Raw genomic sequence first — 26880 nt, forward strand, 5'->3', positions numbered from 1 at the left:
TATCAATTGCACCAAACACACAAAGTTTGCAGAATTGAATTGCTCTTTCCTTTTGCACAGCTTCCAAAGGAGGAGGTAATAATCCAAGACTGAGTTGAATGGACAATCATTGTCTACTTCTTACTACACTGAGCCACTACCTGACTGATTTACCTGGAAAGATTGGGAAAATTGAGTGATTAATGCTGGCCTCCTGATTAAAGTAGTTTGTATTCCTTTCCACTTCTAGGAAGCTTTTCAAGTAGGTTTCTACCAAGCTATTCATTCTCCTATTCATTACTCTGGAAAGACTGATTCTTACCAAGAAATTCAGTTCCATGTTTTGAAGATTAGCTTGCTCTGGCACTCACTAACAGTCAGCGGAAGAGGGTTCAGAGAAACCCCAGAGCTCCAATTAGTAAAAATTGATTTCTAGATAAGGGTTGTCAAAGCTTTAAATACATCGTCTGAGATGGCTAGCTCAATGCAGCTTTTACCTTAAGGATGCCACTGCATTAATTGTACAGCAATCTCCTACATCTCAAGTTGAGTTGAGGCAGAAAATGAGAAGAAATTATATGGAGAGCTTGCTTACAGCTACTTTTCTCCAACTTAGGTGAAGCTGGACAGCCAATGCAAACTGGTCGATTTTACTTATAGTAATTTCTGTACAAATTGCTTCAGTCAGTTACACTACTCAGTTTTACTTGTTTTAGTGTACCCAGTCTGCCTGCAAAATATAAAAATAAGAAAAAGTCTAAAAATCAATTGGATTGGAAATCTCAATCATCTTTTTAGCTTTTCATTTGTCTTCCTGCAACTTTGGTTCTTTTTATTTCCTGTTTCATTATCTTCATTAGATTTCTTTCATTTAATTTCTCTTTCCCTTTGCTGAACTTCATTGTTGTTTTGAGGAAACTCAGTGAATGTTGGGGATTATTTTAACCATGATCATCCAGCAGATACTTGTTCAATAGACAGTTAAAATATCCTGTGAAATTTGTCCACCAACACATGCTCCTGTCACTAATTTTCACCAAGAATGCAAAAAGGAGCAAACATGCCTAGCAGATGGCATACTCTTTGAAACATGTTGGTAATTATTTGGGCACAGAGAATTATTTTAACACTGGGTTTTAATGGCAAGAGATTGGCTCTGAAAAGGGCCAAACAGAAAGCACTTTAGACATTGCTTGCCCGAGACTAATAACTCTCCTCCATGCATTGCATTCTTAAATACAAGATTTTCTCAAAACTCCTTCTCCATTACTTATCTAAGTGGCGGATCTCATTCCTTAAGACCTGACCTGAGCTCTTTTGATGGCCAAAATTATGCTGCTGTCTGAAACTCTACTTTGGCTGAACAGCAACTGCATCCTTTCTTGATTCAAACAGGAACTGACAACATCCACAGATCAAACCCACCTGGCCTTGCAAAACCAAGGTTAAAGAGCTCTGGTACTCACTCACACCCTGTCCTGCCCTGCCCAGTCGCCATTCTCGGTAAACTGGGGGGTTCTGCTTTACAATTTTTTTCTCAGATTTGTATCACCTTTAAGAAGATAGATTGAGAAAATTACATGATCTATGTGAAGAGTAGAAATGGATTAATTTGAAAAGGGAGATGCAGTTGAGGAAGGGCAATTTACAGAGGTTTGGGTTAGAATTCAAGAATCAGGGATGAGGCACAGCATGACACATTGAATAGTGTCTTTCTATGCTGGGACTTTCCAATAAATTCAACTAGGAATCCAGGTGAAGCTTGTTAGTTCAAATTGCTGAGTATATGGTAGTCACCACTGCATGAAGTGTGAGTGCCTAATAGTGCAGATGCATTTGAGGTATTTCACTAGGTTCATACAGGTAAAATGGAAAGAAATACAGATAAAGTGAGATAAATTAAATAAAATTGTAGGAGGTTTGTGTGGAGCATGAACAAGTGCATAGTGTAAAATCTATGTAATGCTTCTGTGTAGTACCAGGGACAGAGAAACAATTTGAAGTAACATTATTAACTCATTAATCAAGACATGAATTTCTCCCTGTACAGCAGAAGAGACAGCCTTGGACTCTTCAGGGATACATTTTAAACTTATCACAATAATACCAATCTACAGAGTTTTTAATGACTAAAAGCAGAACTGATCTTAATTCATCACAAAATGTTAATTAGTAAACTGAAACATTTTACTGCACGTGTCTACAATAAGTCCAATGGTTATGCCCAGAAATCTCCCTTAAGAAAAATATTTTTTTGTTCCATGTAAGCTTTTTTGGGAAAACCTATCTGTAATTGAAACTCTCAGATGATAAAAGATCAACTTGAAGCTGTTCTACCTTATGTTTGTGCAATAAGAGTGGAAGAAAGTAACATCTGATTAGTTCTGACAGCCTTTAATCCAATGAAGAGAAACTGATTTCTCATGTCTAGTGACACCAGGTGACAGAAAAGTTGAAATATATCAACATGAAACACTGGAGATTAGTTTAAAATGTTGATGGTTTGTATTTACATTTCCTGGCCCAAACCCTTGGGACATTGCATCTAAGGTATTGTTGTTCATAAATGAAGATTTAAAATGGTATTATGGCCTGCCTTCATCATTTAGAGTTAGTGTACTCTAACCAGCCTTAAAATATGACTGAAGCTATCTGAACATGCATTGAAGCTCTGATTGCTTAAACAATTTGTTTCCAAATCAATTGAAAATATCCTTAGACCTAACCCAGGTTGGTATTTCATGGAATGTTCTCGGAAGATGTAATGCTGTTTTCATATGGAGTCTAACAAATGGGCATGTATGCCAGTTTTTAATATTTGAGTGAGGATCCCTGAGCAATGTGAGGAGAATTGTTTTGAAATATGCAATGATCCTGAGAGCGACTTTTTAATGAGAGTGTAGTTATGGATGAACCTTCACCAGAATAATAATTGACAAACCCTTCCTACTGGTCACTAATTTCTCCCTAAGTGGTAATCTGCTATTTGTTTCCAGAAGATGGAGATTATTATTATTTGATAAATAAGCTATGAACTTTTCTTTTTTGAGACAGATTTGAATAATATGTAAAAGATGAAAGCTGTTGTGGCAAATCTGAAAAGTGTTTTTTTTCTAAGTTGTTTTCAATAGTTTTGAAGGCATAAAATAGTGCAAAAATTTAAACAATAAATATTCATTTCTGGGAAAGAAGTTAGAAACACAAATAGAAACAGTTAGTTCTTGGTAATATGTCATTAATTATTTAGATATGTATTATTGAGATATCTCTAATATCAGCCAACAACACCCTGGAATGATGCTATGGGGTATGTTAAAGGAGTCAATAGGAAATGTAATGAAGAACAGGAAAGATAAAGGATAAATGGTGCTGCAATGAAATAAATAAACCAAAACCAGGGAAAAGAAGACAAAACTGGCCAGCCAAACAAGTTATACTTATAGCCACACCAGAAAGGAATTTGATGTCAGTGTAACATAGTGAGAGGAGATACCACCATTATAGAGTATTTTAGATTTGGAATTGTCATTTGGTTCAGTCACAGAATAAGATAAGAAATACAAGATGGGAAAGGCTGTGCATCAAACTGCTTTGCCATTCAGAACATAGAATACTCTACCATTCATCAAGATCAAGGCTGATCTTATTACATAGAGCTATTTTCCTGAACTATCTCCATTCCCTTACTATCCATAAATATAAATAAATATCGCCTTAATATCCCTAAATTTGTGAACAGCTCTGTTTAGACTGAACTCAAAGACTGGGCATCCAGAGGGAGAGAATTCCAAAGATTCACCACACTGCACAGAGAGATTTCTCTTGATCTCATTCTTAAATGCCCTGCCTTTTATTCTGTGACTGTGACTCCTGGTTCTATGCTCCTCAGCCTTGGGAAACAGCCACCCTGCATCCATTATATTGACCCTGTAATAATTTTGTAAGCTTCTATAAGATCACCTCTCATTCTTTTAAACTTTAGAGGATATAGGCCGAGTCTACTCAACCTCTGCTCTTCCAGGAACCAGCCTAGGGAATCTTCACTGCATAACATTAATGGCAAGTATATCCTGATTTTAGGTAAGGAGACCAAAATTATATGCAATACTCTGAGATTGACTCACCAAGGCCTTATTTTATTGCAGTAAGATCTCTTTACTCCTGTGCTCAAATCTTTTCCCAATAAAACCCAATATGCCATTTGTCCTCTTAATTGCTTGCTGTATCTCCGTGTTAGCATTCCGTGACTTCTGTGGAGAACACCCAGCTCCCATTGAACATCAGTATTCCCCAGTCTCTCACCAATAAAATCGGTTTTCCTGTTTCGTGCAGTAATATGGATGATCTCACATTCTTGTACAATGTGCTTCATCTCACACTTATATTGTCTGTATCTCCTGAAATCTTGTTGCATCCTCCTGACTACTCGGAATCTGCTTAGCTTTTAAATTGACAGAAAACTTGAAAGTATGACGTTAGTTTCTTTCCATCAAATTGTTGATATAGCTTGTGACTAACTAGAGCACAAGCAACAACCCATGTGGTACCCCAACAGTCACAGCCCGCCAACCTGAACGAGATCCATTTATTTTCATCCTTTGCTTTCTGGCTATTAACCAATTTTCAACCTATGGCAGAACATTATCCCCAATTCCATATTCTCTAATGCTACTGACCACCTTCCAGTATGGGACTTTATCCAAAGCCTTTTGAGAATCTAAGTGCACCACATCCACTGGTTCTCCACTTATCTATTGCACTCGTCACGTTCTTAAGGAACTCCAATGTATATGTCAAAAAAGATTTCCCTTTCATAAATCCCTGTTGACTTTGCTCAATCCTAGTGTTCTTTTTTATTATTAAATCATTTTAGTTTCCAGCAATTTCCCAACTAGACCGTACTTGGAGTATTGTGTACAGTTTTGGTTGCCCTGTTATAGGAAAGACAACATTAAACTGGAAAGAGTGCAGAGGAGATTTACGAGGATGCTGCTGGGACTCAAGGGTCTGAGTTCTAGAGAGGGGTTGGGCAGGATAGGACTTTATTTCTTGGAACGTGGGAGATTGAGGGGTGACCTTATAGAGGTGTATAAAGTCATGTACAGAGAGTAGGAATGCACATAATCCATTTCACAGGGAAGGGGAACTAAAAACTAGAGGGCTTAGGTTTAAGGTGAGAGGTGAAAGCCTTAGAAGGGACTTGAGGGGCAACTTCTTCATGCAGAGGGTGGTGCGTACATGGAATGAGCTGCCAGAGAAAATGGTTGATGCAGGTACAATAACAACGTTTAAAAGACATTTGGATAAGTACATGGATAGGAGGGGTTACATATATGGGCCAAACACTGGAAAATGGGACTAGCTTGGTGGACACCATGGTTGGTGTGGCCAAAGGGCCCGTTTGCATTGCTCTGTGACTCCAAATACTATTATCTGGCTAACAGGTTTCTTTCTCCCTCCTTTCTTAAATAGTGCAGTCACATTTGCTACCTTCTAATCTGCAGGAACATTACCAGAATCCATAGAATTTTGAAAGATAATGAGCATTGCATCCAGTATCTCCATAGCCAACTCTTTCAAAATTACTGGCTTGTATATCATAAGGACCTTGACATTTGTCAGTTTTCAGGCTCACCAGCTTCTCTAGTACTCTAATTTTACTAGTATTCATTTTTTACTGTTCCTCAATCCCACTAGACCTTTAGTCTTCTAATATTTCTGGCAGGTTTTTTGTATACTTCTTCCATGAAGACATTCACAAGTACTTGTTTAGTTTTTCAAACTGCTTTCTTATTCCCCATTATAAATTCTCCCTTCTCTGTCTGTTTAGGACCCACATTTGCCCTTGCCTGTCTTTTCCTTTTATAAGATAAGATAAGATATCTTTATTAAGTCACATGTACATTGAAACACACAGTGAAATACATCTTTTTGCGTAGAGTGTTCTGGGGGCAGCCCACAAATGTTGCCACGCTTCCGGCACCAACATAGCATGCCCACAACTTCCTAACCCGTATGTCTTTGGAACGTGGGAGGAAACCGGAGCACCCGGAAGAAACCCACACAGACACAGAGAGAATGTACAAACTCCTTACAGACAACGGCCGGAATTGAACCCAGGTCACTGGTGCTGTAAAGTGTTACGCTAACCGCTACACTACCGTGCCTGCTTACTTACTTAAGGAAACTCTTACTCTCCATTTTTATATTTCTCATCAGTCCATTCTCATATTCAATCTTCCCTTCATCAATTTTTTGATTCCTCCTTTGCTGAGTTCTAAAATTCCAATTTTCAGGCCTCTAGTATTTCTGGTAGCTTTTGATTTAATACCATCTTTAGTTTCCTGTCAGCCACGGAGAGACCACTTTTCCTGTTATGCTTTGGTACCTTAAAGGAATTTGTTTATTTGCAAATTATGTATTGATGCATTGTACTGTATGTGAAACATATTCAGTCAGAACTTACTTCCTGTGATGTGACACGAAACTCACTGACAAGTGTGCCAACTACAAACTTACCTTTCATTAATCCCTAAAACTTGTAGTGTAACAATTGACCATGTGCCATGTGGGATGGGAGGCTTTTATGCAATGGAATGTGGCCAGAACAAAGGCAGCAGTATAAAACAACTGAAAAAAAATCATTCAGGAACATCCAAAGACTACAACTGAATAAGTTTTAAAAAACATTTTAAGAATATAAACTATTATAAAATTAATTTTAAAATGCAAGTCAGTTGAAACACTTTTCAACAATTGCAGCAATCTGGTTGATAATAGAATAGCACAAAATGAAGGCCATTCAGCCCATTGACCCAATGCTAGCCCTTTGAAGGAACTACAGGGATGGACAACCAACCTTCTCTACAGGAGTGTAGAATCTCCTGCAAAGCTTTTAAAAAGTACACATGCGATTTAACAATTGGTCTTGAAATCTGGAGTGTGGTGTTCATCTGAGCTTCCATCTGTAATACAACTTCCTGCTCATGCACACAGTGACAATATTGTAGCTCCCTCCCCACCCAACCCTTTGACATGAATCCCCCCAGCTCTCTGTATCCAAATAAGCCAGATCTCCTTGATATGTCTCTCCACTAGCTCTCTGTGTATATAACATTGAGCCTCTTGATGTGTGTCTCTTTCAGCTTCCTGCATATTTTATAATTTCTGCACCCTTCAATGTGTCTCTCCCTCAATTAAACAACAAGAGTGCTACAAATCAGTAGTGTATTTCAAGGGAGTTTGCTGCACATGCTTATTAATGGGACGCAATTTGTTGAGCAATCAAGGAAGTGCCTTTATGGTGAGGCTATACCTGGTGGTTAACATCAAAGGGTAAAAGTTGCTTCTTTCCTAATAAACTCAGGGAGACAAGGGCTTTGACTTCCGTTGCTTTCTTTACCAAATAACTTGACTCATAAATATTGATATTCCCAGCTGAAATGGAGAAATAGTCTCATGGTCATCAGTGCCTATCAATGGTATCTACAATGCACAGGTTATGCTGAGTGTATGGCAAAGATAGCGAGGAGCAAAGGAACTTTAAGTACTAAGTACTTTAAGTACTAAGAACTTTAAGTACTAAGGCTTTGCAACAGTAAGTACCAAGAAAATAGCTGCGGAATTGTGGTTTGAACAATCTGCACCACAAAGTCCCATCCCCCTACTCTTCATATCCCTGCAACTTTTTTTCCAAATGTACACACAATTCCCTTTAGAAGTTCTCTATTGAATCTGCTACTTCTGCCCTTTCAGGCAGTACTTTCTAGATCAAAGCTTGCTGCATAAAAAATATCTTCTTCAAATCCCTGCCAATTCTTTTGCCAATTATCTTAAGTCCATGCAATCTTGTTACTAACTTCTTGTCCCTGGAAACAACAACTTTTTTTTCCATCAAGAATCTTCCTAAGTTTAAATAACCTGATCAAATCTCCCCTTAACCTTCATCCTCCACTTGACTAGTCTCTTAGTGTACTCTCAAGCTCCATTCTTGTGGCAGTGATAATTTAAAGCTTATGAGCTCAATTATTTCTGGAAACAAATTTAATGCATTTGAGACCATTTAAAATCAATAGCTCTAATTATTCAGAATTTATTAGAGCTTTTTTGTTACTCAGATTAGTTTTGTACAGAACAGATAGCATTTGTTTGTAATTATTCAAGAGACTTACTGGTCTATATTTATGTAGCCATAAAAATATAGAGCATTTATCCTTCCAAAAACTTTCAATAACTTCACTGAAGGAATGAAGTTTCACTTGTTCTTGAACACTGGGATTTAGCCTTACAGCTTCTGGGTTTATTGCCTATGTTTTGGTCAGCCTCTGACAGTTATTAAGTCTCAGGAAGCTCCAAACTGTGAATACATACTGTATTGCTTTAAACAATCCCTATTCTATTGTTTCTGCCAATAATAACACAATTAATTGCACCCTATAGGTTTTTGATTTGTTAAATTAATAATACAGTCCAGCTTCATTGGTGATGAAGATGCCCGTCAATGCACAAAACAACACCTGCCTTTTGCCAACTCCCTGCAGATGCTAGGCTATGCATTTTAAACTAAAACCTTCAGCTCTGTTAGATTAATATACAATCTTGACACTAACTGCAACCACCTGAAGCAACTAATATGAAATTGAGGACAAAGTCACCTTGAGGAGAATCTCAATATGCAGAGTCAGTCAAGATATTCTGATCATGGGACAGCAAGGAAAAGATTTTTCGATCATTTTCAATTCTTTTGTGAATCATACCAGGCATTTAAAATTTAATGGCACTGGAATAAAAGCCCTAAGAAATTTACGGTATTAATTTAAGATCAGATTTTCACAGCCATTAGTACAATTTTTTGGTGATGAAATCCAGAAGAGGCCATCACTGGGCAACAGATGGCAGCACTCCTGCAAGTTAGTCCTGTGAAGCAAAGGAAATAAATACAGGGCTTCTGAGATACATCCAGGTGGAGGTCCATCACTGGTGAAGGCTGTGGCTGAAAGGTCCCAGCAGTCATTACACTTGGATTGTTTGGGTCCTCACAGATTTATCTTAGTCATTTCAGTTATTCATGAAAGTTACATCTATAAACCTCTTGGTAAGCAAAGACAAACCAAAATTACTCAAGAAAAAGAATTGGAAGAAAATGTAATTTTAATGCCAGTTTGCGTGATCCTTGAGTATTTTCCTGTCCTTCTTCACTTTATCTTATCTAATCCCAGCAACATATCTTTCTTCTCTCTCTCAAATCTCTTAAATGTATCAATGATACTTACTTTAACTCCTCCTTGTTGCATAATTCTATATTCCCACCATGCATGGCTTTCCTGAATCCTCTATTAAATTTATTGGTGACTTTCTTATGTTTGTAATGTCTGCCTGGTTCAGACTCCCCCAAAAGTCAAAAGGCTTTCTCTACATTGAAACGTGAAAGATTACGAGGGTCTTGATAAGTTGGATGCTGAGAGGATGTTTCCCCTTACAGAGGAATCTGGAACTTGGGGTTGTACTGTTAGAATAAGACAGAAATTGGAGGAGTTGCCTCCATCAGAGAGGCAAGGATCTTTGGAATTCTCTATCATAGAAGCTGTGGAGACTGAACCATTGAATATATTCAAGGCAGAGATGAACAGATTTTTGGTCTATGGAGTTATGGGGAACAGGCAGAAAGTGGAGCTGAGGCCAAGATAAGATCAGCCATGATCTAAGTGAAAGGCAAAGCAAACTTGAGGGACTATATGCCAATTTTGCTCCCATTTATTATATATTTACTCTATCAAACCCTACAATTATCTTAAATTTGTTATGTTTTAGGGAACAACCATCAGCAGCTTGTTCAGCCTTTACTAATAGGTATACAATCTCCATTCTGGTATCATCTTGAGGAATCACCAGATTACCCTTCCCACTTCCATCTTCATCCCAATAAAATTAGTTTTTCTTCCAAATCTACTACTTCAGTCTTTGTCTTATTGTGCTATTCCAAATCATTATTTAAACCATAATATGCTTTGATCACTACTATACATATTTTCCACTACATTACCATGTGTTGAATCATTGTTTTATTACTAGATCCTACAGCAATTCTGTGTGGATGGGATTGTTATTTATTGATTACTGGTCATGCATGGGTAAAGGTACGTAAAAATCCTTTGGCCTCTCCAACCGTTTGCTGCATCAAACTCTGCCTTTCCAATCTTCTTTAACCTTTCACCCCAGTAGAAAGCCAGTCCCCCAACACTTACCCATCCTCTCCATCTTCCTATGCACAGCTGGTCCTGATCACTCTCTCTTCACCAAATGTTACACTCCAAGCCTCTCCCAACTCTGTAATATCATAAATTCCACCCCCCAACCCACCCTTCACAATGTCCACACTTGTCACTGCCTCCCCATGCTACTCCCCAGTCTCCTCTCCCCTGCTCTCCACAAGTTTTGTCCTGCTCTCTCTTCTTCCATGGGTGATTATAACTGCTGCCTGCTCCCTGATTTCCCCAGCTCCCCACTACAAATACCTTCCTGCTCTGTAATGTCCTAACCTTAGGACCACAAGTGCCAGTCTCCACACCCAGCTCCCCTTCTTCCTACCACCTTCTGTGCTGCTCAGAGTCCATGAATGTCACCAGCAAATGTATCCTCGTTGATATCCTCTTCTCAGGTTTACTTTGTTCAGTTGGAAAAATTGGATTATTAAGTTCAATCCTTTCATGTGTCATGGATATATAGCTTTGGATAGCTAACAGCTCAGCACTGATAGTCAAGGCACACCACTAGTGACAGCCACCAACCTGAAAAAGGTTTGTATAATTTCTAGTTTTGGTTTTTGGTCTTACAACTGGTCCTGTATCAATTGTGATATATTTCCCCCATCTTGTGAGCCCTGGTGTTAAGCCAGTAGATCCTCAATTTTTTATATTTACTCTTCTTTCTTGAATGTTAGTGTTACATTAGCTACAGTCCAATTCAATCGGACCTTTCCACAATACAAGGAATTTTGCAAGGTTACCATGATCTCTGCATATTTTTAAGAACCCTGGTATAGAGAATATTAGGTCGGGGGGATTTGTTGGCCTTTATTTCCCATAATTTTCCAATATTTTCTTTTTCCTGATACAGACTACTTTAAGATTAGTACTCTCATTTGACTCTTAGTTCATTAAAAAAAACCTTCAGATATGAAGATGGATGGAAAATATCTTTTCAATATATCAGCCAATTCCTTATTCTCTATTATAGTTCTTTTTGCCATATCCATTCTGTACCGACTGAGCAAGACATTTTGGGATAGTGACAAATTACTATTCCTTTGGGAATTTTGAAATCATATTCCACTGAACTTGTATTAATGCCTGTATAAATATGAATTTTGCAGGTGAATTTGTTTGTGTTATATTTCCTACACTGAACACAAATAGTTATCTTTCAGTGAACAGAAAGAGAAAAGAATCATCCCATGAATGAGATTGAAACAAGATTCCAGAAGGAAAAGAGCAATTTAGTAATCTTCATTCAATTTCACCACCTCATAATTTTATTGCTCCTTATCGATTCTATAACACCAGTAAAAGGGCTTTGATAATTTACTGTGAACTTTTACTGGTCAAGTTACCTATCCATTTTCATATTATCCACCAGAAGTCAAGCACGCAGGCAATATTCTTTAGATATAAAAAAGCTGCCTTTTTGGCTAATGTCAATGTCCTTTTGTCAACCTGCTTGCAGACATGGCAATGCAACACCGTGGTTTCTCCTATCTGGGATGGTTTATGTCCTTCCTCCTCTCAGGTTAACTGGATACGAATGGTAAATAACAACATTGACTGGGCATTGAACTCCACTCACCTAAGCTGTGCTTATCATTTCATTCTTCACAGGACAAGCTCCAGTAAGTTCACAAAATGATCATTAGAAAATGACATTGATGGACCCCTTTAGAAAGGCTCATTCAGAAAGTCAGGAGGCATGGGATCCAGGGAAACTTGGCTGTGTGGATTCAGAATTGGCTTGCTCAGAGAAGACAGAGGGTGATGGTAGATGGAGCGAATTCTACCCGGAGGTCAGTGACCAGTGTTGTTCCGTAGAGATCTGTTCTGGGACCACTGCTCTTTGTGATTTTTATAAATGACTTGGATGAGGATGTGGAAGGGTGGGTTAGTAAGTTTGCAGATGACATGAAGGTTGGTGGTGTTGTGGATAGTGTAGAAGGTTGCTGTAGGTTACAACAGGATATTGATAGGATGCAGAGCTGGGCTGAGAAGTGGCAGATGGAGGTCAACTCGGAAAAGTGTGAAGTGATACACTTTGAAAGATCAAATTTGAAGGCAGAATACAAGGTTAATGGCAGGACTCTTTGAAGTGTGGAGGAACAGAGGAATCTTGGGGTCCATGTCCATAGATCCCTCAAGGTTGCCACACAGGTTGACAGGGTTGTTAAGAAGGTGAATGGTGTGTTGGCCTTCATTAGTCAGGGTATTAGGTTCAAGAGCTGTGAGCTAATGTTGCGGCTCTATATAACTCTGGTTGGACCACACTTGGAGTACTGTGTTCAGTTCTGGTCGCCTCATTATAGGAAGGATGTGGAAGCTTTAGAGAGGGTGCAAAGGAGATTTACCAGGATGCTGCCTGGATTGGAGAATATGTCTTATGAGGATAGGTTGACTGAGCTAGGGCTTTTCTCTTTGGAGCAAAGGAGGATGAGAGGTGACTTAGTAGAGATGTCTAAGATGGTATGAGGCATAGATCGAGGGACAGTCAGGGACTTTGTCCCAGGGCAAAAATGGCTAACATGAGGGGCATAATTTTAAGGTGATTAGAGGAAGGATAGGGGGATGGCAGAGGTAAGTTTTTTTTACACAGAGAGAGGTGGGTACGTGGAACGCACTGCCAGCAGAGGTCATGGAGGCCGTTACGTTAGGAACAATTAAGAGACTCTTATAAAGGCACACGAATGATAGAAAAATGGAGGGCTATGTGGGAGGGAAGGGTTAGATAGATCTTAGAGCAGGATAAAATGTTGGCACAACATCATGAGCCAAAGGGTGTACTGTGCTGTAATGTTCTATGTGTTCTTAAGTACAAAATACTGTTGGAAACCTCTGGGTGGTAATTCAACATTTTCAAAACAATTATGTTTTACCTGGATTGTGTTTGTGAGAAATCTTACCTAAGATTCAGAAATTAGAGTACTGAGAAGTTTTTCATCATCAATCTGGCATCCATCAAAATTAAACTCGGTGATGGGATGGGATGGGGTTAAGATTTGCCAACCTGAATGCTCCGGATTTCCCACTGACTAATTGACTTCTATGTCTAGACAATCAGGCAGAATGACAATCCGTACAGGGGCATCACTACTGAAGCCCGTTTTACAATCTGGAAAATGTTATAAAATTATTTCCTGCATTTCACAGAAACAAATGAACTAAGTGTGCATTTCAAAAAGAATAACTTGATTTGTGGATAAACGTTAGTGTCCTATTTTATTACTTGGTCGAAACAAAATAAACTGTTCAGCTAATTGAGATCTATGAAACAGTTGGTCAATCAGACAAGTCAATAATCATTCCATCTCCAATAATGTGATATTAGCACGTAAAAACTTCACCTGTTCAAAGCAAATTATGGAAACAAATGACATTGAATTGGCTGATCCATCTGCAATTGCCTGCATACTTTGGATTTGTTAACCTTGTTACACATGACAAATGGACACAAAGTTAATGTTCTCTTGCATTTTTTTTAACTTTGTGAGCAGTAAAATGTGATTAGCTTCTCTTTTATTCTGCAGATGTTGTTCCTGTGTTTCCTGACATCGAAGGGTGTGCTTAGCAAACAGAATTTACCAAGCTTAGTGCCCAGGGGAAAATAAAAGGGAAATAAAACCTACTGAGAAGGATCCAAACCAGTTAAGCAGATGGCAAAGAAATGGATTTTAATATAGAGGAACAAGAAACAACAAATTCCCACCCACACAAGGTGCAGACATTAATGCCAAACCACAATAAATTGAAAAGCTGGCAATCATCTCCAAATATCTGCCATTCGGAAATCAAAACAGGCCTGAATAAAATTCTGTGATCATGACCAGTGCTTTAAGGTGACCGAATAAACTAATTTCCTTTTTTTTATTGAACAAAGTTGCCATTCATGACATTTTGTATGGACTGCAGCTTTTCCCATTCCCTGCAGCATTGCTACCACACGGCCTGAAATAAAGGTAATTTCTAGTCCCCTTTCACGATTAGAAGAAGTGACGGGTGATAAAATCAAATGACCGTGTGAAAAGCAGACTGTTGGTAATTTTAATCATAGAAATGACAGTGCACATTATACAATATTCAGGATGAAGTTTATTCTGAAAGTAAGTTAATGACTTATTCTGATAATAAGTCATTAACTTACTTTCCCAGCCTGTCACTCTTTGCATTTTCAGAATTTTATTTTCATTTCTGATTTCTGCAATTTGGCTTTTGGATTTATGTTAACTGTATTTAACTCAATTCACCAATAATTATTGATTCTTGTGTTATTTTGATATCTTAGTAAGTTACATGTTACTGTACTGTCAGACAATTACTTCAACAACCAATTGGGCACAATTTCTTCCAGCCAAAAAGATTGAAGTTAACACCTTGAACTTCAGCCATTAACTCTGTTCCATTGTCACTACCTTCTCTTCCTCAGGCACAGTCTCAAGCTAACCTGAGTGCCTGCAGCCTTAGTATCCGATCTGACACCAAGCTGTGATTCGAAACAATATCCTTTTCTTTACAGCTCTTGTACAGCAGTTATCCAGGTTTTGTCATATTCAGGCATTTCTGTTGAATTATTGATTAGAAGTTCAATTTTCCACCCTTCATAAATAACAACTCATCCAAAACTTTGCCATCCACCTTCTAGCTTGCAGAAAGATTCTTACAACCACCTTATCAGCCACGCCAATCCTAATTGGCTACTGGTTCCTCACATTTAAAGCATTCATTGTTTTTAAGTCTCTTATGAATTTGGCCTTTCCACCTCTTCTGATACAGCAGTGCTCAGTCCAACAGAGACTGCATCACCCTCTCATGGTGAAGGTGATGCAGTCTCTCACTCATACAGTGATATACCAGACTGGTTTGATTAGGGTGAGGATGACCAGGAGCTAATCATATGCAAATGCAAGACATTCTTGGATTGGAAGTTACACAATAAATCAGGAAAACAAAACTGCTCTTCCATTACTGAAGGGCAAGATACAGAAAAAAACTGAAGAAAAAAATGATGGTTGGGAAGAGTACAGGGGATCCAGAAACACACTGATGAGCACAACATGCATGGATTCTTCAGCACTATCAAGGCAGGTACAGCCAAATATTCAAGGGTCCACTCACTGACAGATGAGAACTCGGGTGAACTTATCAAAGGTAGTGTTCATTGGAAGAAACACTTTGAAAATCTCCCCAACTTTGATTCTGTGATGGAATCAGGTGATGGAATCAGATACAATTACTCTGTTTGAGAGGCTTTTAGACAGACACTTAAGTAGACACGATACGGAAGGATATGATCCTAATGCAGGCAGATGGAATTAGTGTAGATGGGCAAAAAGGTTGGCTTGGACGTGGTGGACTGAAGGGTCCATTTCTCTGCTGTGTGATTCTGTGATCTCAGAGCTCGCAGAATTGGAATGGAAGCAAGTAATCCTCCATCCCAAGGTACCGTGTACACTGATTTTGCATTCATATTCCTTCTAGATGATTTTCAGACATCTGGAAAGAAACAAAGTTTTCATTTTGTTCAGATGCTTCCCCATTCTCCTTTATCCTTGGAAAGTCTGTCAATCTATGACCAGTTACATGTATGCACTTCAGTTTTATTATCAAGTCTTAACTCTCCAAAAATTTCCAACTCTTTTAACAGCAATCATCTCAGAAGAGTTCATTAATTCATGTCAGTAATATGATTTGCAGCACTATAACACCTGGTGATATAAATTACCTTTTCAACACCCTATAAAGTTTAACCTATCATGGTGTGAAAAAAGCTGTAATGAAGGTTTTAACTGTAAGTACACAGGGTTTAATATGTTCTTGCCAAATGTCAGCAGCATTAAGACAATAGTCCTTCATCATTGGTTCTGCTGGACTAGATACTGTGTACAGATGTTCAAGGAAATAATGCAAAGACACTGAAGAAAAGAAACATAGATATCGCAAGTTGGGAAAAACAGACCTCAATGATACCAACAGCTCTATCAAGTGGGATTCTTCAAAGTTGGAAAGAAAATATGTAGAAAGGGGAAGAATAGATCCCTATCCAGTGAGCAGCTCTCCTACATGGATCTAAGGGCCTAGTATCTGATGACTAATTTACTTTGGATTGTTCAGTGTGCAACCATCCTGGGCCATGCTCAAATTGTGAGATTGGCCTTAAATAAATGCTCACCCATGCAATGTAGGAATTATGCAATCTTTTCCCAATTTACTTTTGGAATTAAACCACCTTGCCTTTTGCAGTTGAGAGAATTTAACATACTTAAGTAATTACTTTGTTTTCCACTCATAAGCAGAGCAAGAATGAAATGAATGACTTATTCAAATCTGTAAAAATTACTGTTGATAATTCCGATTCTGAAAGTTAATTGCATGATCACACTGCATGATGTGATCATGTTAAGTGCTAAAGACTACATTCCACTATTTCTTTAATAGTCCCACAAGATCACAGGAACAATGGCACAGCATCTTAATGACATTTATCCCAATGATTTATTAAAAATTAGTTAATTGCAACTTAGATTATTAGGTATATTTAGTGAGGCAACAATGAAACTGAACTTTATGGCTATAAGTAATACAATGTAATCATGCAATTAACTTCTTATGTTAGTAATCAGAAGTGGTTGTGAAGTAATAAGAATTCCAAGTATAAGAAGAACAGTGAGAGTCTATTTCACTCCAATTGCCTTTTGAACAACATGAGATTTTAACATTATGTTCTGATCAAGCCTATCAAATCACACAATTGCTTTAGTCTGTAAGGGACCATTATATTATTTTGACTTAAAATGCAAACAGTCTGGTGTAAATGGAGCTGGAATAATCAAACTGATAACTTCCCATCAGATGCAATAAGTACAACTAGCTTTTGGTGTACAAAATGTAACTGGAACTTTTATATGAGAGTTAATGAGCCAACATATCATCAGAACACAGATTGAATTACTTAAAAGCTCAATTTATTTGTTCAATTGATAATTTCCCTTCCAGAAGCAAAATACTGCAGGCAATGGTGATCTGGAATAAAAACAGAATACACTGGAGATACTCAGCTGGTCAGGCAGGATTTGTGCAGCGAGAAAGTGCTAATGTTTTTAGGAAGATAACCTTTCATCAGAATCAAGCATTCTGATCTTGCATCTTACATTTTTAACATTTGTTTTCTCTCTCTCTCTCCTTCTCTAGTATTTCATATTTCATTGTCTCCTCCTCCTTACATCTCATTAGATCTTCCTTGTCTCCATCCTACCCAGACCTTCCCTGATGATCTCTCTGCTCCTCCCCCCGCCCCTGTCACCACAGCTTAAAGCTTGTTTTTTTCCTAACTTTTCTCAAGGTCATCAACCTGAAACAGTAACTCTGAGATCATGGAAACAAACACAAAGAAAATTATATATTTTTAAGGGGCAGATGCAGAAACATATGTTTGTTTTTGTTTACCTTTGTCAGTATTAGAATATCTAAAAGCCCATACACTGGTTGAAATTATGATTATAACCTAATTTTACCATGTAATATGATGTTTCAAGTTTAAGTGCCCCATGGAAACTAAATTCTTGATACAAATATTGTATGCAAATTCTGGAATAACTCTACAAATAGCTCGCAACCAAAAACACAAAATGTGAGTCCACACAAAAAATATAAAGAGACTTCAAGACTAACGTTGGAGTTGAAAATTTCCCAAAACTAAAATCTAGAAATTACTGTTTGCAATATTAGTGGACATCGCATAACATATTGCAAGTTGTTACCAATTTAATGAAGGCATTCAGCCATTTGTTGCAAATTAGTTAAAAATTCAGTTAAAATACAAGCAATGCTACTTGCAATATGTTATGCAATGTCCACTAATGGATAGATAGGGCTGCCGATAATTTCCAGGCTCTTGTATCTTTAAAAAAAGTATTCAAGTTGTAGGTCTTGTGAACTTTAGCCAGATTACCTCAACCTTTATTGAGAAACAAAACGAAAAAGTCCTTCCTAAATTAAACATTGACTATACAATTAATTGTAATTACAACAATGCAACCAATACATTTTGGATCATTACATTTATTTTGCAGTTTCTTAAGAAATGGAGTAGCATTCACAAGATCACAAGATCACAAGATAAGGGAGCAGAAGCAGGCCATTCGGCCCATCGAGTCTGCTCCAAGGAAAAGGGAAAAAGAAATGGGGTGGGAAAAAAAGAGAGAGAAAAAAAAACTATTCTAATCCCATTTGCCAGCCTTATCCCCATATCCCTTGATACCCTGACTATTTAGATATCTGTCTATCTCCTCCTTGAACACCCCCACTGATCTGGCCTCCACTGCTGTGCGTGGCAAGGAGTTCCACAATTTCACCACCCTCTGGGTAAAGAAACTTCTCCTCATCTCTGTCTTGAAACTGTACCCTCTAATTCTAAGATTGTGCCCTCTGGTCCTGGACACGCCCACCAAGGGAAACAGCCTAGCCACATCTACTCTATCCTTACCTGTCAACATTTTAAATGTCGCTACGAGGTCCCCTCTCATCCTTCTGTACTCCAGCGAGTACAGTCCAAGAGCCGACAAACGCTCATCATACTTAAGCCCTTTCATTCCTGGAATCATTCTCGTAAATCTCCTCTGAACCCTCTCCAACGTCAGCACATCCTTCCTAAGATGCGGGGCCCAAAACTGCGCACAGTATTCCAAATGAGGCCTCACTAGCGCCCCGTAGAGCCTCATCAACACTTCCTTACTTTTATACACTATACCTCTCGAGATGAATGCCAACATAGCATTCGCTTTCTTAACCACCGATCCAAACTGGTGGTTAACTTTTAAGGTATCTTGTATAAGTACCCCCAAGTCCCTTTGTACTACCGCACTATCAATCTTCTCTCCTTCTAGATAATAATCTACCCGCTTATTTCTACTTCCAAAGTGTACAACTGCACATTTCTCAACATTGAATCTCATCTGCCATTTTCTTGCCCATTCTCCTAAACTGTCTAGGTCCCTCTGCATTCTTTCTATTTCCTCTATGCTCCCTACTCCTCCACTTATCTTGGTGTCATCCGCAAACTTAGCCACACAACCATTTATTCCATCATCCAAATCATTGATGTACAAGGTAAAAAGGAGAGGCCCCAACACCGACCCTTGCGGCACACCACTGGTAACCGGTAACCAACCAGAACGAGATCCTTTTATTTCCACCCTTTGCTTCCTGCCAACCAGCCAATTCTCCACCCATTTTGCTACCCTGCCCATAATTCCATGACCTCTCATCTTATTAATCAGTCTCTTGTGAGGCACCTTATCAAAGGCCTTTTGAAAGTCTAAATACACAACATCTACCGCCTCTCCCTTATCCACCCTACCTGTGATTTCTTCAAAAAACTCCAATAGGTTGGTCAGACAGGACCTCCCCTTCACAAAACCATGTTGACTAGGTCCTATCTTGCCTTGCGCCTCTAGGTATTCGGTAACCTCCTCCTTGAGGATAGACTCCAATAATTTTCCCACCACTGACGTCAGACTAATAGGTCTGTAATTGCCTTTGTGCTGCCTCCCACCTTTCTTATATAACGGAACTACATTCGCTACCCTCCAGTCCTCCGGAACCATGCCAGAATCTATCGATTCCTGAAAAATAATCGCCAACGCCTCCGCTATCTCCACAGCCACCTCCTTCAGAACCCGGGGATGCACCTCATCCGGTCCGGGAGACTTATCAGCCTTAAGCCCCTTTAGTTTTCCAAGCACCTTCTCCCTATTAATCTCAATTGAACTCAGCTCCAATTCGTGAGACTCCTGACTAATGGGCACATTGCTTATGTCCTCCACGGTGAAGACCGATGCAAAATATTCATTCAATTCCCTTGCCATCTCACTATCATCCATTATAATACCTCCTGCACCGTTATCAATTGGTCCTATGTCAACCCGTGTCTCTCTTTTATTCCTTATGTATTTAAAAAAACTCTTAGAATCCTTCCGAATGTTGTCCGCCAGCTTCCTTTCGTAACTCATCTTTGCTTTCCTAATGACCTTCTTAGTTTCTCTCTGCAGATTTTTAAAATCGTTCCAATCTTCTGTTTTCCCACTAATTTTTGCTACTTTGTACGCCGCCCCTTTTGCTTTTATTTTATCCTTCACCTCCCTCGTTATCCACATCTGTGCCTTTTTTCCATTCAAAACCTTCTTTTTTCTTGGAATATATCTGTCCTGCATTGTCCTTATCTCCTGTAGAAATTTCTTCCATTTTTCCTCTGCCGTCCCTCCAGCTAACTTACTCCTCCAATCAATTTGGGCCAACTCATCTCTCATACCTTTGTAATTTCCCTTATTCCACTGAAATATCGATACACCAGTTATCAGCTTCTCCTTCTCAAACTTGAAACTAAACTCAATCATATTGTGATCACTTGTTCCCAGTGGTTCCTTTACCTTTAGTTCCCTAATCACCTCGGGTTCACTACACAGCACCCAATCCAAAACAGCCGATCCCCTGGTGGGCTCCTCAATAAGTTGCTCCAGAAAAACATCCCTTAGACATTCCACAAACTCACTCTCCTGAGTACTACCGCCTTGCTGCATTTCCCAGTCCACCTTCATGTTAAAATCCCCCATAATTATCTTCACATTGTCACTCTGACATGCTTTTTCTATCTCAATCTGCAACTTATGGTCCACTTCCTGACTGCTGTTCGGGGGCCTATATATGACTGCTATTATTGTTCTTTTACCCTTGCTATTTCTCAGCTCCACCCATAAGGATTCCACCTCCTCTGACCCAATGTCCTTCCTTTCTATTGATTTTATATCGCTACTAACCATCATGGCCACACCTCCCCCTCTGCCTACCCTCCTATCCTTCCTATATACTGTATACCCCTTGACATTCAGTTCCCAATCACATCCATCATGAAGCCACGACTCAGTGATTGCAACGATGTCATATTTATTAACCTGTAGTTGTGCCACTAGGTCATCTACTTTATTCCTGATGCTACGTGCATTTAAATATAGTATGTTTAGACTGGTATCTGCTATTGATTTTATTGTACCTCTATTGATCAGCAGATTATCCTGACTTTCTACCTGTCCATCCTTCTTACTATCTTCGCTACCTACTATCTTAGACATGTTCGTGTAGACCTCATCCCCTATCCTAACATTCGGTATCCGAACATCCTCATCCCCGATCCTAACATTCTGTATCCTAACATCCGGATTTGTTGTACTTCTATTATTCAGTAAATTATCCTGACTTATCACCTGCCTGTCATTCTTGCCATCCTCAATGGATTCGTTTCTATACACTTTCTCCCTCACCTTAGCATCTTGTAACCTAGCATCCTGGTTACCATCCAGGATGGTAGATTGTGGATTTGTTCAGTAATAATTTTGAATTCACATTCACTGTGCAGATGCTATTGTGAATTCCATTAACTTGCAGCATAAGTAGATTTCCTGCACATTTTTTGAAAAACATAATTTAGAAAGGGTTAGATCATATTTATTATTAGGGCTGCTCTTGAAGCTGGGGTGCTTAAATAGAACATTTTTTAAGAAAGGTTTTATCAAGTGGGAAAAGGGCACTTTGTTTCGTGTTTTAAATTAAATAAGGCACAGCTTTCATTAAGCATACAAATTAGGTAGGTTTCTAATTGAAAATGCACTTGGACACCCTGCAGTCATTTCATAAGGGGAATAGATGCAATTTTAATAGTAGTTTGCATCCTTTGTGTTTCATTTGATTTATTAAAAACATATTTTGCTGGTAGGACCTCGCTGGGAGCAAGTACAGCCTCTGTAGTCAGGCACATAGACTCAGTATATGATTTACAGTGTGTCACATTTTGAGATAAAGATAAATGGCTGGCAAAGGGAAGCTGGTGATGAATGCCAAACATCTTATAAAAGGTAATTATATTAATTCGGCCCCCCACTGAATTTTCATGTTGTACCTACCTTCAGTATTCACCCCACCCATATAAAATGGCTATATTTCTAATCAACTGACCTGACTTATTGAAAGTTAAGTTTTGTTATCAAAAACTCATACTAAAGCTTAGTTTCTTTATATGTATTGATAGATTAGGTGTATTTTGCTCTGTGTTTCTTTGACAGCTTTGGAAGGCACCAAGCTACATATCTGTTGGTACAACATACTTTGTATTGTTCTTTGTTGCAGCAATTGAAGTTGCAGCAAAGTACTGAAGAGGGGACTGCTTTGGGATGTCATCCTGGTTTACCACTTAAAAGATAAAAAATAAGTCCACAAGGGAACATCAAAATCACAGGAAGTGCAATGCAAGTCTGACTGAGTATTTAGGAGTGGTACTATAAGTGCTAGAGTCGTTGGATTTGAATTTAAGTTACACAAGACCATAACACAAGAAGTAGAAACAGGTAGGCTGTTTGGTCCCTTGAGCCTGCCCAGTCATTCAATAAGATCATGACTGATCTTTAACCTCAGTGCCTCAACTAACCTCACATCCCTCGAATTCTACATGAGTGAGACTTTCACATCTTCTTCACATGCGAGGATCTGAGGAATATTTACTTAGATGGGTGAGGCAAAAGGCCTGAGGTTTTGTATTTGCTCAGTTTAATGTCATGGAGGATATAACAAAGGATACAGGAAAGGTGAGGTGAGTTACCCTGGTACCTGTTCAGTCAACATAACCAATGGAAAATTATCAACATCATTTATTGTTTTGTTTTCTGAGAACTCTGGAATGCAGATCATAACCACTGTCAGCTCTTTTATTGAGGTCTGGATTATTACGAGGGCCTGAGTTAGAGGGAGAGGTTGGGCAGGCTAGGAATTTATTTCATGGAGTGTAGGAGACTGAGGGGTGACCTTATTAGAGGTGTATAAAATCATGAGGGGCATAGATGGGTGAATGCACACAGTCTTTTTCCCAAGGAAAGGGAATCAATGACTAGAGGGCATAGGTTTAAGGTGAGAGGAGAAAGATTTAACAGGGACCTGACGGGCAACTTTAAAGATTCAGGTGAGAAGAGAAAGATTTAAAAGGGACCCAGGGAGAATCTTTTTCACGCAGGGTGTGGTGTGTATATGGAACACGCTGCCAGTGAAAGTAATTAACAACATTTAAGAGATATTTGGACAGGTACAGGGATAAGAAAGGTTTAGAGAGATATGAGGCTAACTGAGATGGGCATCTTGGTCGGCATGCATGAGTTGGGCTGAAGGGTCTGTTTTCATGCTATATTACTCTATGACTCTATGACTGTTTTCATGCTATATTACTCTATGACTCTCTCCCAGTTCCATGCAGCTGTGGCGACTCACTGTTTAGTCGGGCGAACCGGCTCGGCAGTCGGGTCGCGCGGCGTCGGAGCGACGAGGCCCAAGATGGTGGCGGGCCTCGTCTTTCCGAGCGACGGGGAGAACCCGCGCGCGGGAAAGTCTTGATGACGTAGTACTTACGTCATTGCCGGTTGTTTTGGGCGGGAACATTCTCCCTTAAGGGGCCCGCGCAAGGTGGGAAAATAAACCAGTTCTTGTTTGGCAATCCTCCAACTAGCGTCTTGTTTTATTCCGCGGTAGCAACCACTACATTGGTGACCCTGACGGTCCAAACGGCTTTTGGACCCGCGCAATGGACGACAGCGCAGCAGCCAATGCAGTGGCCCTCAAGCTGCCCACCTTTTGGACACTTCAGCCCAGCGTCTGGTTTGACCAGGCCGAAGCGCAATTCCACCTTCGGCAGATCACCTCCAACTCCACGAAGTACTACCATGTGGTTAGCTCTCTGGACCAAGAGACAGCTGCCCAGGTTGGAGACTTCATCCAGTCGCCTCCGGAGGAAGATAAGTACCCGGCTTTCAAAGACCTTTTGATTAGGACCTTCGGCCTCTCCCGTCGTGAGCGCACCGCCCGCCTGCTTCATCTGGATGGCCTGGGGGACAGATCCCCATCCGCCCTAATGAATGAGATGCTGGCATTGGCTGAGGGACACAAGCCATGCCTGATGTTCGAACAGGCCTTCCTCGAACAGCTCCCTGATGACATCCACTTGTTGTTAGCTGACACCGACTTCAGCAACCCCCGTGAGGTGGCCGCCCGGGCAGATGTCCTGTGGAGGGCCAAGCGTGAGAGCGGTTCGTCCGTCAGTCAAATCACCAGGCCGCGAGCCCAACGCCCGCCTTGCCCGGCCCCAGCAACCGAGTAGCCACGCCCCAGGAATGCAGACGACGACACGGGTGACCAGCTGTGCTTCTACCATCAGAGGTGGGGTGCGGAGGCCCGTCGATGCCGCCCACCCTGCAAGTTTCAGGGAAACGCCAGGGCCAGCCGCCGTAGCCATCAGAGGCGGCTGGCCGCCGACAGAGCCTCCTCTTCGTTCAGGACAAGAAACCTGGACGGCGTTTCCTCGTTGATACTGGAGCGGAGGTCAGTATTTTGCCCCCGACCGGCCGCGACACTCGTGACAGGCCACCAGGTCCTCTACTCAATGCCGCCAACAGTACAACAATACGGTCTTTCGGCACCCGTACACTTCAATTACAATTTGGCGGCAGCCGTTTTACCTGGACCTTTACCCTTGCCACCGTCGCCCGACCACTCCTAGGAGCCGATTTCCTTCGGGCCCACAACCTGTTAGTCGACCTGCGAAGGAAGCGGTTAGTCCACTCTAGCACTCTCCAGACCTATCCCCTGGGAGAAATCAGCCCACCAGCCCCGCGCCTGGACTCCATTTCCCTTTCTGGCGACGATTTCGCCAAGCTCCTAGCCGAATTCCCATCAATTTTGGCACCTTCGTTTACAAATTCTAGGCCCAAACACGGGGTACGACACCACATCATTACTACAGGGCCACCCCTTCATGCCCGAGCACGACGATTACCTCCAGACAAGCTCCGCCTGGCAAAGGAAGAGTTCCGTCACATGGAGGAGCTGGGGATTGTTTGCAGGTCAGACAGCCCCTGGGCCTTCCCCCTGCACATGGTCCCCAAAGCCACTGGAGGGTGGAGGCCCTGCGGCGACTACCGCAGGCTGAATGACGCCACCACCCCGGACCGCTATCCCATCCCTCACATCCAGGACTTCGCAGCGAACTTACACGGGGCCCGCATCTTTTCCAAAGTGGACCTCGTTAGGGGATACCACCAAATCCCGGTCCATCCGGATGACGTCCCCAAAACTGCGATTATCACCCCATCCGGCCTGTTCGAATTCCTTCGGATGCCGTTCAGCCTTAAGAACGCCGCGCAGACCTTCCAGTGGCTGATGGACGCGGTAGGCCGAGACCTGGACTTCGTGTTCATTTACTTAGACGACATACTGATCACCAGCCGTAACTGCCAGGAACACCTTTCCCACCTCCGCCAGCTGTATTCCCGCCTCCGCGATTTCGGCCTCACGATCAACCCGTCCAAGTGCCAATTCGGACTTGACTCTATCGATTTCCTCGGCCACAAAATCACCAGCAACGGGGCAACACCCCTACCCGCCAAGGTAGACGCTATCCGCCATTTTGCCCGCCCCGACACAGTCAAAGGCCTACAGGAATTCCTTGGGATGGTCAACTTTTACCATCGGTTCATCCCTGCAGCAGCCCGTATCATGCGCCCTCTGTTCTCGCTGCTGGCTGGTAAGGGCAAGGACATCACCTGGACTGACAAGGCTGCGGCTGCTTTCGTTAAGGCCAAAGAGGCCCTGGCAGACGCCACGATGCTTGTACACCCCAGGACTGACGTCCCGACTGCCCTCATGGTAGACGCGTCCAACACCGCGGTGGGTGGGGTACTGGAACAGCTACTCGAAGGCCGCTGGCAACCCTTGGCATTTTTCAGCAAGCACCTTAGACCGCCCGAACTGAAGTACAGCGCTTTTGATCGGGAACTTCTAGCACTGTATCTGGCGGTCCGGCATTTCCGATACTTTCTAGAAGGCAGGCCTTTCACCGCTTTCACCGATCATAAGCCTCTGTCCTTTGCCTTCTCCAAAGTCTCCGATCCCTGGTCAGCTCATCAGCAGAGACATTTATCCTACATTTCCGAATTCACAACTGACATCCAACATGTCTCCGGAAAGGATAATGTCGTTGCTGATGCCCTTTCCAGACCAACCATCCACAACCTATCCTTGGGTGTCGACTACATGGCCCCAGCTGACGCACAGCAAGCCGACGACGAACTGCCCAACTACAGAACCGCAGTCTCGGGTCTGCAGCTCCGAGATTTCTTGGTTGGTCCAGGTCAGCGGACCCTACTTTGCGACGTTGCGATGGGTCAGCCCCGCCGTATAGTCCCTGCAGCCTGGCGGAGACGCGTTTTTGACTCGGTACATGGGTTGGCGCACCCGTCCATCAGATCTACTGTCCGACTGGTCGCCAGCAAGTTTGCCTGGCATGGCCTGCGCAAACAGGTCAGTGAGTGGGCCAGGACTTGTCCGCACTGCCAGACGTCAAAAATCCAGCGACACACCAAGGTCCCACCACAGCAGTTCGAGCCTACCCGTAGGAAGTTCGACCACATACACGTCGACCTCGTGGGCCCTCTGCCGGTTTCAAGAGGAGCCCGGTACCTCCTTACCATCGTGGACCGGTTCACGAGATGGCCTGAGGCAACCCCCCTGACTGACATCACAACTGATTCCTGCGCCCGGGCGCTGCTCACAACTTGGGTCT

The sequence above is a fragment of the Pristis pectinata genome, chromosome 12, assembly GCF_009764475.1.
Source record: "Pristis pectinata isolate sPriPec2 chromosome 12, sPriPec2.1.pri, whole genome shotgun sequence".
Taxonomy (NCBI): domain Eukaryota; kingdom Metazoa; phylum Chordata; class Chondrichthyes; order Rhinopristiformes; family Pristidae; genus Pristis; species Pristis pectinata.